Here is a 14178-nt window from a genome sequence, read left to right as displayed (position 1 = left end):
TAAGATCCATTCCTGTTCATCACAAACACGGTAGCGAGGGTATTCTGCAGGCTGTGGGCTTCCACTGGTTTTGAAGTTCTGTTTGTTATCAGTGTGGGCACAGCCCCAGGCAGGGATTCATGGTGAGGCAAAAGGATCATTTTGCTCTGGGTGGACTGAGAACCACAACAACAGCCACCAAGGGACAAACAGTCCCTTAAGTCAGGCCACAACTTCAGAAGTAGCTGGAGCAGTCAGAGAGTGCTGTAGAAAAGTATTACAAATCTCCAAGACCTGTGGAAAGTTCACATGACCAAATATGAATAAGGATAAGGAGGCCAAACCTGCGTTGCAAGTGTTTTGTAGCATGGATGAAGGTGTCTGTGGAGAGAAGACCCTGATGGTGGCCAAGCCTCCCTGCTGTTGGAAGTCAGGCAAGGCAGACTTCCTCCCAGGCTTTCAACCCAGACCCCACTGGATTTTTTAGTGTAATTTTAATTGTGCTTTCTACTCTGGAGACAAAAGTGCAAGAAAGAAGCAGATGCATGTGACACACTTGGGTGATTTAAAGTCCCTTGAGAAGAACTGAAACACACAAATTAAATTTTTCTAATCTGGAAAAAACACTAAACAATCTAACATTGTCTCTTGACAGTCTGTGGAAAGGAATCAAGATATTCACAGTTCTCTGAAAAGTTGAAGCCAGTTAATAGTGGGCTCAGAATTGTTTTGGTTGGTGGGTTGACTTGCAGTTGTTTGCCCTTTTTCTGTTACTGGTTTTGTATGTGGCATGGCGTGCCCAGCCTGCCCTGCTGAGTCAGAGAGAGTCTTACATTTGTGGTAAAGATTGCCACTAGAAAATGTTCTAGTGAACCCTTCTCGTGTTACAAGGCTAAAGTCTCCAGGCTCCGTTTTCTTCTGAAAAGCTTCTTCAAACTATTGTGGCTGTTTTCCAATTTCTGGCTTTTCTCCAGAAGCATGATTGAGTTTTGATTTTTAAGACTTCTGAATTCCTCACAAAGGCATGCTTTGATATCAAAAAGTATAAAAGCTGTAATATTACCAGTAATGAATGGAAGTGCTTGAATAAGCACAGGAAGTCAAACTGGCTTTTTTAACCTATGAGCAAATCTGCAGTCAAGGGCAGACTTCCTGCTTTGTCTTTGTTAATTTTGATAGAGAAAGTTATAGCCGAGGGTGTAATTAATAAAGCAGAGTTCTGCAAGTGCAATCAGTGTTCCTGCTGCAGATAGAGAACACTTGGGGTTTTATTAGCAATAATACAAAAGCTGAACAAGAAAGAGATGGAGGTTTGGTTATAGAAAATACTGATGACCATGCAAAGTCTGCATTTAAATATCAAAGGTACAAGTTTATGAATAATTTTGGAGATTTATTTTCATGAAACTAAGCAGGTGCATTAAAGAAACTAAAGTCTTCCTTGCAATAGAGATAAATGATAAACATTCTGCATTTTTCCAGATTTGCCTTACTAAACAAGCAATGGTTATTTTCTGGCCTCACTGGTCTTGCTTATTTCACATAGTTAAACAGACTTGTCTTAACACTGTCAAGACAATAGTGATAGTAATTAATAGAAAGTTTGTTAGCAATATCTTGATGTTGTAAATACAGTGTATGTTTTCATTACCAGAGTAAATTCCTACAGGTGTACAGTAACCCTACGATGAATTCGGCATTAGAAAAATGTGTAAGAAAGAGATTTTGGGCTTTTACCAAATACCATTTACAAAGCTGGTTCTGATTTTACATTACCTTTGCCCAGTGTCTTGGCTTATGGAGCTACAGAGCTGGTGGAGTGGTTAGACTGATATTACAGGCCCATGGCTGACCTTCAGCATTGTAGCTAGGTAGTTGTTAGGGATGTTACACTGCTTAGATACAGTGAAGATGCCATTTCGCCAGTGAAATCTGTACATTAATGAAAGAGGAAGTCAAACAATGAAAGACCTGAAGGACAGAAAGATGATATGTGATCTCAGAATTTGGAGATGCAAAGCAAGCAGAACACATTGGACTTCTGTGTAGTAACACTAGGGTGCATCACTATGTCCTAAACATAGTAAGAATGGCTACATTGGAATGGCTAGCTGGAAATTTACCCAGTAACCTATGCCACTACTAGAAGTACAATGGTAAATCTAAAAAAAAAAAAAGCTTTCGGACATAGGACATATGAAATAATTCAGTCTAATGGTAGCTCTTGTTTAAGAAACAAAACAATGAAGCTATGGACAACTAAAACATGGACTTCGGCTGGTGTAACAAATCCTCTCTTATCTCCAAGTCTCAAAGACACTAACGCAACATCTTTAATCACCAACAATTTTATATTAAATTAAAATTTCCTAGGATGTAACAAAAAACCCGTTCATAAAGAAAAATAATAATGTAAATATATATAATATATTATATATATTATACATATAATATCATATATAATAATATAATATATAATAATGTAAACAAGCAGTTCCAACTTAATAAATAAATGGATGTAACCTTGAGTAATAGTTAAAAAAACTGGCCGAACAGTCACCGTTTAAGCCAAACTGTAATAACTTAATAGCTTTGACAGATATTTATACTTTATTTTACAGATTGAGCCTTTGTAAACAACTTGAAAAGAGGCAATTGGTGATAAAAATTAGTTTCAGTAACATTAATGTGTAAATAACAGAAAGAATGCAAAAAAAAAGTATCAAGAAGGTTAAAAGTTGGAAACAAAGGGAAAAACTGTTAAGTGCTACTTGTCTTAAGCAGTGAGAAGTTGAAAAAGTTGTGAGTTTAAAAGTGTACATGAAAACTTCAAAAGTTGTAGTGAAATAGGAGCACTTTATTGCTATAGTCCAGCACACAAAGACCTGCAGAGTGTTGCAGAGAATGTTGTTTGTGATGCAAGTAACTTCCCAATGTGTATATTAGACAAGTGTGATTATGGAGCTGTAAAGCAAGTGTTGTTTAGTGCTCTAGCCTGTAGACCTGGTGTTGCTCAAATGGTTAGACCACTATCAGAGGCCCATAGTCTGACCTTCATCATGTTGCTAGGTAGTTGTTAGGGTGGTACCACTGCTTAGATAAAGCACAATTAGGCAGGTCTTACAAAAAAACCCCATAGCTATTGGCAGAAAAAGCACATCTAAACTGATTCTAGAATATTTACTCCATGACTCACTACACTCATCATTGAACAGTATCTCAGAGAGGTCCATGGGCCAAGAAAATGCCAACAGCTGTAAGAGGTCCCTCATCCCACCTCCTCCCAAGAGGGAGAAGGGCAACTGCTCTGGGGGACATCTGGCTGTGGAGGACCTGCAGGGACACCTGGGACCAAGTTCTCATGGCCAGAGCCACCACATTCAGTACCCTGCTCCTCTTGCCTGCTGAGAGCTCTGCTCCTTCCTGCCTGCAGGAAAAGTGAAGTACAGATAACTGCTTCTATCTGCTTTGTAGTGTTCTTAGCTACTGTTTCACAGAGGCAGCAAACACCCAAACTGCTTTTCCAATTATAGAGGAGTAATTAGAGTGTGCACTTCATCCGTCCTATCCATGACACTACTTTTGAAACATCTTATACAGGAGTAACACTGTTGTATGGAGCAGCAGATGTAAAGATAATCACAATCTTGTTTCTTGGTTAATATAGATAAAACTGCATAGAACTACATCAACTGTAGGACACTGCTCAATGTTACAATTTACAATGCACTTTTCCTAATATCTATAATTTCTGGATTTTTGTTTTTTACAGTTTGGATTTACATGGCCTCAACTTTGAATCTGAGAAGCACACAAAGCAGTCAGGTGGGATGAGTATTTAAAACCTTATCTTTTATCTCTAGGTATGAAGGCAAAGACTATTCAAGTGATTTATCCAGGGTCACAGAGGCAGTCTATGAAACTGATGCTAAATCTCCTGAAACACTGCGCTGGTCCCTAGGTTGCTTCTGAATCCTCTTTTTTCCACATCCTTCATGTTCTACTTTCTTGCAATGAATTGTTTCATGAAACTGTGTCACAAAACTGGTCTAGCTGGGGTAAGATCTGTCACTGCTTTAACAACTTGCAGATTATTCAGCACAACTTAACTTTCAAAGCCAAAATGAATGAGAGACACTAAATCCACATTGACATTTTGGGCCTTTGTGTTTAACAAAGCAACTAGAATGCAGACAGACTGTTGTGGCTCTCATATTTATTATTGTTTCAGTTGCCTTGAAAAAACACGTACATGTTGTTTCACAAATAGTTGGAAAGGTCATTTAGACAATGCAAACCTCTGCATCTTCTGTTCACTAGCTATTTTTAACTTCCTTGGACCACTTACCTCTACAAATAATTGCATTTTTAAAAATGTGGGAAGGTAATTTATATATATCTCTATGTATGTGTATATGCATGTCTGACAGATATACCATAATTTGGTATTGTCTCTCCATCCTCATGTGTAAAATGACTCAAAAATTCTTCACATATCTTTCTGAGGGCATTATGCTTAAACCTATCTATGGAGAAGGCCAAGGCACAACATGTTTTAATTGCAGCAGGAAGTTTCAGGTGACTCCAAGTGGAAGCTGTATCCCGATCTCCTCTGGTCTCTTTTGAAGAGCCCAGCCTAAAAGGTTCTATCTAAATCAGTCTGCTGTAATACAAAACCCTTCCAAGAATATTTCTATTCCTCCCAGCTAGGCATTTCCTGTCTTCTTTCTCTGTGCAAGTTAGCTGGTCACTTCTGCCTTCACATGTGTTTGGTTTGGAAATCAGACAACTTAATCCCATGGCTTTTCCCATTGAGATTTCTGGACAGATATTGCTAAGACAAGAAACCTTAATTCTTCACAACTGGTCTTCACGGTGTTCCTACTGTGATCAGATTCCCAAATAAAAGTAGCAAATAAACTTACATCTCATACACAAGGTGTGCAGCATTTCCATAGTGCTGAATACTGCTTAAGAAAGAAAGCATTCTGCAATATCCAGAGAATATGAAACAAAGTATTTTCCAAAACTAATTTCCTCTAAATCAATATTAATGAAAAAATAGTGAGTAACAAGACTTGGGGACACAATAACTCCATACAAATAAATTCTGTACATGTGATTGTCCTTCTCTTTGACTTTGACCACAGCCTAATCCCTTTTCTGTGCCTTGATTTCATTTTACCACTCATGTTTAGCTGCTGAGCCTTGCAGTGGAGGGATGCACAACATCTAAGCACAGCAGGGTCAGGATCACTCTATGGAATTCTCAGTTTTTGCAATAATTATGTTTTCTTCCTTTCTAGTGGCAGAATTGTGTAAATTGTGGCTGGGTTAAACTTGAAACTTTAGGGTTTTGTCCTCTGTTGCCATTGATAGTCCTCAAAAGGTCCTGCTAGCTTTTTTCTGTGTAGCTGATGCTGTTTTGTTTGTATTGCATATGTATGGACAGTGGAACTCATAAGCAGATTTATCCCACTGTCAGCCGGTATCTGTAAAGAAAATGGAGCCCGGACTCAGCAGAACGTGGAGTGATGTGTACATTATTGCTTCACTCCTCTAGGGGGAACTCTTAGTTTAAATCTGTTCATGCATTTCTCGAAATGCAGTGGGCTGACCAAGATGAGGGAAGACCTACAGCCTCTTTTGCCAGAATGAAACTTGGCGGAAACCAGCAGTGGTTGTCTTCAGGTACAATGATTTTCAGTTTCGCCAGAACTCCTTTCTTAGCATGGCCTGGCACTTCCTTCTCTGAGAAACATGCTAAGGACACCCCAGAGAGCTGGATCAGGGTCTTTTCCAGTCCTGGCACTGTGTGTGCTACATCAGTTCTTCAGGGTGAGAGGAGAAACTGGAATTCTCCTGTTTGTGCATTGGCCTCAGAAAACAGAAAACTTTGTCCTGAGGGTTTAACGTAAGAGATTGCCTGGGGGAGCAGGGGGAGGACTGGGGAGAGTGCAGAGTACAGCAACTGTACTACAACCACTTCTAACCCACACCATCCATCTGTGAAGCTGCCCTGTTAGCTGCAAAAGCTGAGGCAAATTTCCAGGCCTGAGTAGGTTTCAAGGTCCATGGGTGGCAAACAAAGAGAAGAGGACTTCTCTGTGGGAGGAACAACTTCTGCATTTAGAGGAGTGTGGAGAGTAGTCTTGTGGATATCATGAGGTCTCTGTTTTGGGCTGAGCTGCTCACAGTGGATGAGTGCTCTTCTGTCACAGGATCTCAGGAGAGTGACTGGATTATAGGGCAGGCTTCCTCCCACTACCCGCTCCACTTCTGTGCCTTTCCCAAAGACCAGTGTCAATCTGCCAGCTTCTCTGATTACCCTTATATGGAGAAGTAATAAATCACCACTTCTGTTCATATTGCATTGGTGCAGTGCCAGCCTTCCTACACTCCCCAGATGTCTTGGTAGGGAACAAGCCATGGCAGAATGCAGATGTAAACCCATCAGTGCAGCATTGACTTGTTTACCTCTAGGAAAAGAGACAGCAATGGATATAGAAGAATTTTGGTCTGACTCAGCATCCTCAACAGCTGGAAATTATAAGAAAGAAGATGGAGGAAAGTGGGTAACTAAGTCTGTTGGCACAGCATGCCGTGTCTGCATTTTGCAGAATTCTCCAGTCCACTAACTTGGCCCTCTGGTGTGAACTACTTCTGAAATTCTCCAAGAAACAAAGCACCTGCATGCTCATAACTTCAGTTATGAGAAGTTCAAAGTCCCCTACTTGGCTGGATAGCTCAGGTGTGCTGGAATCAGAAAGGAAAATAATAATAAAACCACAGTGTTTTGATTTTCATGTCTTTTAGGTGAGAAAAGGTTTGCTATAGGCAGGGATTTTTGATTTACCAGCTATGGTCCATTAGGGAATGGCATCAAAACAAGTTGGCCAGACAAGAAAGACATTACAGATCAAAGAAAAATTACCCATGTTCCTTGTTGTTAGGCAGCTGTGAGGACTGACTCATGCTGGTGCTGCCAAGGGTCTAGGTGTGTGATAAATTCAATTGTAACAACAAAAGTAATCACAGGAACTAATCTGATTCCATGAACCCTTCAGTTGAATAAAGTGAATGATCAAGGAGTGGGTAAGGCTTATTCTGTGCCTAGCATCTCACATTTTCTACCTTCTGATTCCCAGCTTCTGTCTTGTTTGTTTCTGCTATATGGGTCCCCTGAGGATCTTGTGCATGTATCAGAGGGTGCTTAGCTCTCTCTTAGTGCTGAATCCAGCACCCTTCTACTCTGCTTCATTGCTCTGAGGGAATCCATGAGAGATAAATAAATGCCAGAGGAGTATGGTCTTCTCAGGGAGCAAAAATGGATTAACAGAACAGAGGTGTACCATAAAATTGATGGTCCATGGGAAAAGCTGCTTTTACTACTTCCCTTCTTCTACCTTAAACTGGTTCTGTTCATACTGCCTTTACAAACAAAGATAGGACATGAACTCCAAACCAATCCCTAGCTGGTGTAGACTCACTACTTCTTGTGTGGCATAGTTTCATTTGCAATATATATTGAGACCTTATCCTCGGGGCTTTTCAAGCAATCGTTTTGTTATTTCAACTGTATTTGTTCTGGGACGGTCATTCCTTTTCTGTGGCAAGAAAGCCCTTTTTGCAGATCACCATGACAATGCCATGCTGCGGGGTAAGTACACTTGAGGGGGACCAAGAGGAATTTGATCATGCAAGCCCTGCTGAGACAAAGCTGAAGGCTCTCAGGTATGTGCAGTAGAGTACAGAGCAAAATACACAATTTAGAACAAACTGTGCTCTCAACAGCTTATTTTCAGAGAGAAGTCCAGAAGCTACACCACATGAATGAACATGATCAGGGAGGGCTTGAGCCCAGGAGTGAAATGGGGACAGAGCCAGCAGAGCAGTTGAGTACACACAAACTGCTAAACAGGCACTAATGTACATTTGCTTTTCTATGCCAGAGGGCAGCTGGCTTGGCTTTTTGCAATTGCAATTTCTCTGGAAGGCCTTGCAGAAGCAGGTGACACAGTGAAGTACATGTTTTGCAGCAGTATACACATATATGCCATTTCTGGTTTGCTACAATTACAATTACAGTCCTGCCTGTGCTTGCATGGATGCTTTTTCCTGAAGTTTACAGCCTGCCTCTATTCATGGTCCTTTAATGAGGACTGCCAATCATAAGCATGGCTGGCTGTGGTCCTTTACTAGTCAGGATAGAAACAGGGGAAAGTCCTGTTATTCTTCTGTTTGGGTAACCCCATGCAACTTGCAGAGTGAAGAAAATTTGTGGTCCCAGAATTTACATTTTTCTGACACAACATCATATCCACCATCAGAGCACCTTCCTGCTCTAGCACAGGGAAGGAAGAAACCAGAAACACAGAATAATCTGCGAAAGCTAAGGAAATAGAAAGATGCTGGATTATGAATCCCAGGTTATCATGTGGCCTGCTACTAGGCTGCTCTATACAGGATATTATCCCTACACCTTCACAGGGCCCAGCAGCTCTGCCTGCTGGAATTAGAGGGGAAGAGGTCATCTCTCCCATGATAGCATCTGTTACTTGGCACTAAGGAGAAGTCTAAATGTACAGCCTTTGGAACATAGTGATCGGTCTTCCAGAAATACAAGTATCATTGCCTCAGGAGCAATATTCCCTCAGCATGGAACAAATGAGAAAAGTTTTTTCATGAGCTGAGAAACCATTAAACCAAAACCCACCAAGTGTGAAGACATTCCTAAACTGCTAATTAGACTCTGTCTGTCTCATCCCTGTCTTGAAATCTGAGATCCTATTAATACTTGTTTACCCAGAAAGATACTTGAGATGTGTCTACACTGTAAGACAGACTGGCTCTCAAAGGGCATCTAGGTACAGTGAATTGCATTGTAGGACCAAGAGAGAGAAAACCAGGAAAGATCCACTGAAAAGCCTTAGCTTAAAATCTAACTCGCTCAACATGTTAACAAATGACCTTTCAAGGACTGTGTACCTTGGCCTTCAGTATAAACAGTTTAGCAATAGATGGTATCATTTGACATACTTTGTACCTACGTACTGTTGATGTATACACTTAGATTCAAAAATTTTACTTTGCAGTTTATTCAGAAGCCTTCATTTTTTCAGCTGAAATCCTCACTGTCACTACTCAGAATTATGAGTTTCTGTTTGAGCAGAAAGTATTTAACTTGCTAGAACAGAAAATCAAAGATACTATTTGTGTATCTACCCTCTGGGAAATTTCAGGTTTTCAACAAAGAGAAGAAAAAAATATCAAAGGGCTCACCTACCACACTCTTCTAAGCCCAATGAGCAGAGAAAATTTACACATTTTGATTTTAACCAACTCCTTAGGGTAAACCTAAGAACCAAGACATTAAATAAACCTTGCTTAAATGTACTAGAATTGCTCTAATTTGAAAGGTGAGTAATATGTAAATAAGACTATCGGCTAGAATACATGAGAACGTGTAGACCAGGCTACAGTTTTACCAGTTGGTAATCCTTCTCTGACAGTGACTAAGACCAAGCATCTGCAGAACAAAGAAAATGTAGCCGAGATTCTACAAGATGATTTCCCAGACTCCAGTCATATGACGCCCGGATATTTCCAGTACTACAGGCAGTATTGCTGTGCCTGACAACCCTAGACAGACTTTTCTTCAGAAGTGATACCTGATCATTTCTAAGCCACATAGTCTTTTGGCATCTAAAATTGTTGTGTCAACGTGACCCACCTTTAAACTATGTTTTCTCTGAAATACATCCCTTATTTTGTCTTGAGATTTTGGTTATATCACAGATACATAGCTGTCACCATCTGGACTGTAGTTGTGAGGAGGGAAAGTTCCCTCAAGTATCACGAGGGTATGTTCCAGACTGCTGCTTTGGTGAGCCTGCTAGGTTTGTTGGCCACATGGCATAGATATCGTGTATTGTGGAAAGTAGGATCAGAATAATAAATCTCTTTTTCTTGAGAGTGTACTGAAAGGTTTTTGAGACAGGAGCTCCTCACATAGCAGCAGCATGGCTGGGAATGCCACTCTGTGACAAGACAAACATAAAGAACTTGCAGAACCTTTTCTCTACCCTCTAGGACTGCTGTGGCAGTCCTGAGATCCAAGGTCTCATGGCAGAGCTGTTGATCTGAAACAGTGGAGCAAGGACTGGGAAGAAATAGGAAGAAGACCCCCTGTCACCAGTGAGATAACCAAAGCACCTGCCCCAGGGTTAAGACTAAATTTCATTCAGAAATTACCTTAAGACGCTGTAGATATGCTCTTATGCTCTCCTCAACACTGCAGGGTTCAGACTTTCAGACCCCATGCTGATGACTCTAGGAAACAAAGGAGTCACCCAGAGTGAAAAAAATGGGAAAGAAACGTTTGTCAAACAAGGGTATTTCTCTGTTCCTTTCTCTTTCCTAGGACTCAACTTGCTCTTGAAAGTGAGCTGGTTTTTTACCACTGTACCTTAATACAGTGATCCCAGGTTTTGACACACTTGGATCTGAGTTGACTGCAAAATTCTTTTCTCCTCTTAATTACATTTGAAGAGCCAGACAAGAAAGAGGCTCATGAAAGAATGTTTGTGAGCACTGAGAAACCTGCTTACAAATGCTGAACCATCCATTGTCTCTCTAGGTGAGTCATTTAATCTACCCCAGTATCTTTGTCCTGTGTTTCTTAAACATACTCTATTGAGAATAAAACTCCTTAAGGATTGTTGGGGATGGAAGCTTCAGGAAGGTGTGGGCCCACAAGAGCCTAGATAACAAAGTGGGAGATAAAGAAGGAAATAATATGCCAGTCCAAACTCATGCTAACTGGCAGTATCTTAGAAAAAAAAAAAAAAAAAGGAGTCTTTAAGCTCTGTCAAACACTATTCTCTCAGCTTGCCTGTGTCCATGCCCAAGGCAACTCTTTCAGAAGTGTTACTTCTGAAGTCAAGTGCTCAAAACAGCCTAGCATCTTCCCTCAGCACCAAACCTTGTGTTCACCCCTGCACAAGGAGCCGTCACATGTAAATAGCCATCCTGGTGCTGCAGCAGGAATTTGTCCGAAAGTAACCTTTCTCCATTGTTTAATTCCCTTTTCATGTTAGTCTCATGGTGGGCTGCTTTACAGTGGCCGTCAGGCAGCAGCTGTAACAAGTGGAAAGCTAAGCAGGGAAGGGAGTTTAGACTAGTCAGTATACAAATATGTATAAATATATATATATGTGTATTCTTATGGATTATATGTGTATGCAGTGATTTTAGATGGGGTAGTACTGGAGGCTACTAATCTCAGAGACTTCAAGCCTTGTTTTCTCCTGGAAGCAAAGGAAGGTTTAATTTCCATGTAGGAAGAGATTGTCATGGGTGCTTTGACATGTATTTGTAGGTCTTACTCTTTACTCCTCTCTGGTTTTAATGAGGCACTCATGTGCCTCATTCTGGGAAAGCTTTTACAGAAAAGAAACAGCTAGCCAGAAGATATAAGTGGGTTGGATTGAGATCACAAAGGAGAGAGAGGTCAGGAAGGCACTGGAAAGAGCTAAGCATTTATTTGTGCACTAGGGGCAGGGAACAAGATGTATTTGGGAGGGTGGGTAACATGACAAGGATACAGTGAGTAACTCCTCACGGCCCACTCAGTCCATTTCCATACCATTTTTCCTAGCCTATACTGCTTTCAGGTTGCTGTCTCTTCCAAAGCCATAGGTTCCCTAGTCTGCCTGCTGGTGCTAGCTGCTCCATGCCTATCCACACCGGAAGGGGAAGGGCATATTTGCAGAGGCTGTGGTTTTCCCCGTGTTGGCAGGTACCACTGTCACTGTTAAAAAGAGCAACTGGCAGTTCAGCTACTTTTACAGCCCTCAGACATCTGTTCTTCGAGAATTTTCCCCCCTTCTAGCTCTCACCAACTTATCTCCTCACCATGGGGCCTCTGAAAGAGACAAACAAGTCTCCCAGGAACTGATAATGTGTAAGGGCCATTTTCAACATGTGGTCAGAGGGAGACATGAAGCCTACCCACAGCTCTGTGGAAATACCCCAGGCTCCAGGCCTCTTTTCTTCCTGTGGGAAATGTACAAAGGAGGTATCTTCTAGGGGGCAGTAGTCAAAGATTGGTCTCTCCAGGAGAAGCAAAGGCTTCTAAACCCATCCACCTGCTTCTGCTGTTTACCAAGACAGCGGTCATCTCTCAAAACATCTGAAGCAACCCACAAGCAGTTCTGTACAACATGAAGAGCTTGCGCAGTGGCGCTGCAAGTTTTCTTTGGCCATAGCTGTCAGGAAATTAAAAAATATGTGTGTTTACGTATGTATGTATGTATGTGTGTACATTACCATACATGCACTGTATAGTAATTGAGGAGAGGGGTGATGACAAGTCTAGCAAAGGAGACTGGCAATCCATTCTTCTCATATCAGCACGACCTTAAACATCCTCAGGGATTTTACAATGCCAGACCACTGGCTCATCTGCGAGGCTGCCCGTGCATATCCCTAGGAGCGTTCTTGGTAATGCTGTAAAAGGACATTTTCACCCTCAGTTTTATTCTGAGGTATTTTTGAGTCAAAGATAAAAGCCCACTTGGGAACACTGCCTGCCAATTGAAATCTGTGGGGAAAAAAAAAAAAAAAAAAGAAGAAGAGAAAAGGATCAGATTCCTGAGTTTACTGTTATATTGTCCATGGTTTTAAAGAAAATGGAGTTTTCCTCATGCTTCCTGGGGGAGAAGAGGAAGATCTGGGGTTAGTAGCAATCCAAGACAATATGTCTGGTAAGGGATTTGGTAAGAAGTTGAGGAACTCTGACCTAGCTGTGCTGTGACTGAGTAAGAAGGACGCTGCTGCTGCTGCTTCACAAGGTTGGGAGGGTGAGTATGCATGGTATCCCTGTACTGCACTGCAGTGACTAGCTTATCTTCAGCATTCAGTCTTCAGGGTAGTAACTTACTAGGAAAGCTTTCTTCCCCGCCCCCTTCTCTCTCTTTCTCGCACTGTTTTTCAACAAATGTGAAAGGTGCTGATAAATACTGCAAGTGAATGATACAGTATTTACTTGTTTATGCTCCCTTTCGTTTGTGAATTTGTCTCAACATTGTTAAAGAGCAAAGATTTTTCTTTCATTACTTTGTCACAAAACTGTGTCTCAAGCCCAAACATTGATCAGGGACATCTTCTCCTCCGTATTAACTCTTGCTGCTTCCAGCTGCTCAGAGCTTTACGCTGAACTTTTATTTCTTTCTTCTCAGGTTTGTACTGTGTGGTTAATTCAGCAGAGGTAGCAGGAACACAACCATGTTTCTAGTCAGCCTGCATGTGCTAAAGAGCTATATGCCTGGCTACTCTTCTTTATTACACTTCACACATCTGTACCTGGTGACAACAGTATTATCAGGTTTTCTCCCACAGGAGAAGATGGCATGGAACTGAAGTTACAAAATCAATGGAAATGCTTAGGTAAAGACATCAGAAATATTGTTCAGAAAAGTTGCCTTGTGGTATGTTTTACTGTTTCAATCCTAAACAGATGTGGTTCGCTCTTGGTCCTGGATCCAAGCTATTCCTTTCTAACCTTTGCATCTGCTAGCTGTTTTCTGACATAGCTACTGTCACTTTGCAGTCACCTTTCCTTGAGGCAGCTGTACAATGTTTTCCCCAAAGCAGCAGCACCTGAAGTCCCCATGTTGAATGCTGTATCAGTGATTTAAGTGCTCACACATGTCAAGATGTTTCACTCGCTCATGACTGATTGAAGATGTGAAGGTTGGGGGCAGCCGTGCCTTCAGTGATATGGTGGAATTCAGGATCCTGCATGGAGGAACCAAAGCAGTAAGCAGGACTAGAACCCTAAATTTCTGGAGAGCTAACTTTGACCTCTTCAAGGACCTGTTTGGAGGGATTCCATCAGCTATAGCTCTAAAAGGGAAGGGTGTCCAAGAGAGTTGGTCAATACCCAAGAATAGTCCAAGACCAATGTATCCCTGTGAGCAAGAAATCAAGTAAAGGGGGCGGGAGACCTGAATGGAAGAGCAGGGAGCTCCCAGCAAATCTCAAATGGAAGAAAGAAATTTGTAGGACACGGCGAAAGGCAGAGGCCATGTGGAAGGACTCTCCAGAGTACACAGGGATGTGACAAGGAAGGCCAAGGCCTACTTGGAAGTGAGTCTGGAAAGGGATATCAAGGACAACAAGAAGCATTTCTACAAG

The sequence above is a fragment of the Aphelocoma coerulescens genome (genome assembly GCF_041296385.1).
Source record: "Aphelocoma coerulescens isolate FSJ_1873_10779 chromosome Z unlocalized genomic scaffold, UR_Acoe_1.0 ChrZ, whole genome shotgun sequence".
In the NCBI taxonomy this organism is placed as follows: Eukaryota; Metazoa; Chordata; class Aves; order Passeriformes; family Corvidae; genus Aphelocoma; species Aphelocoma coerulescens.
This window is presented reverse-complemented; position numbering follows the sequence as displayed.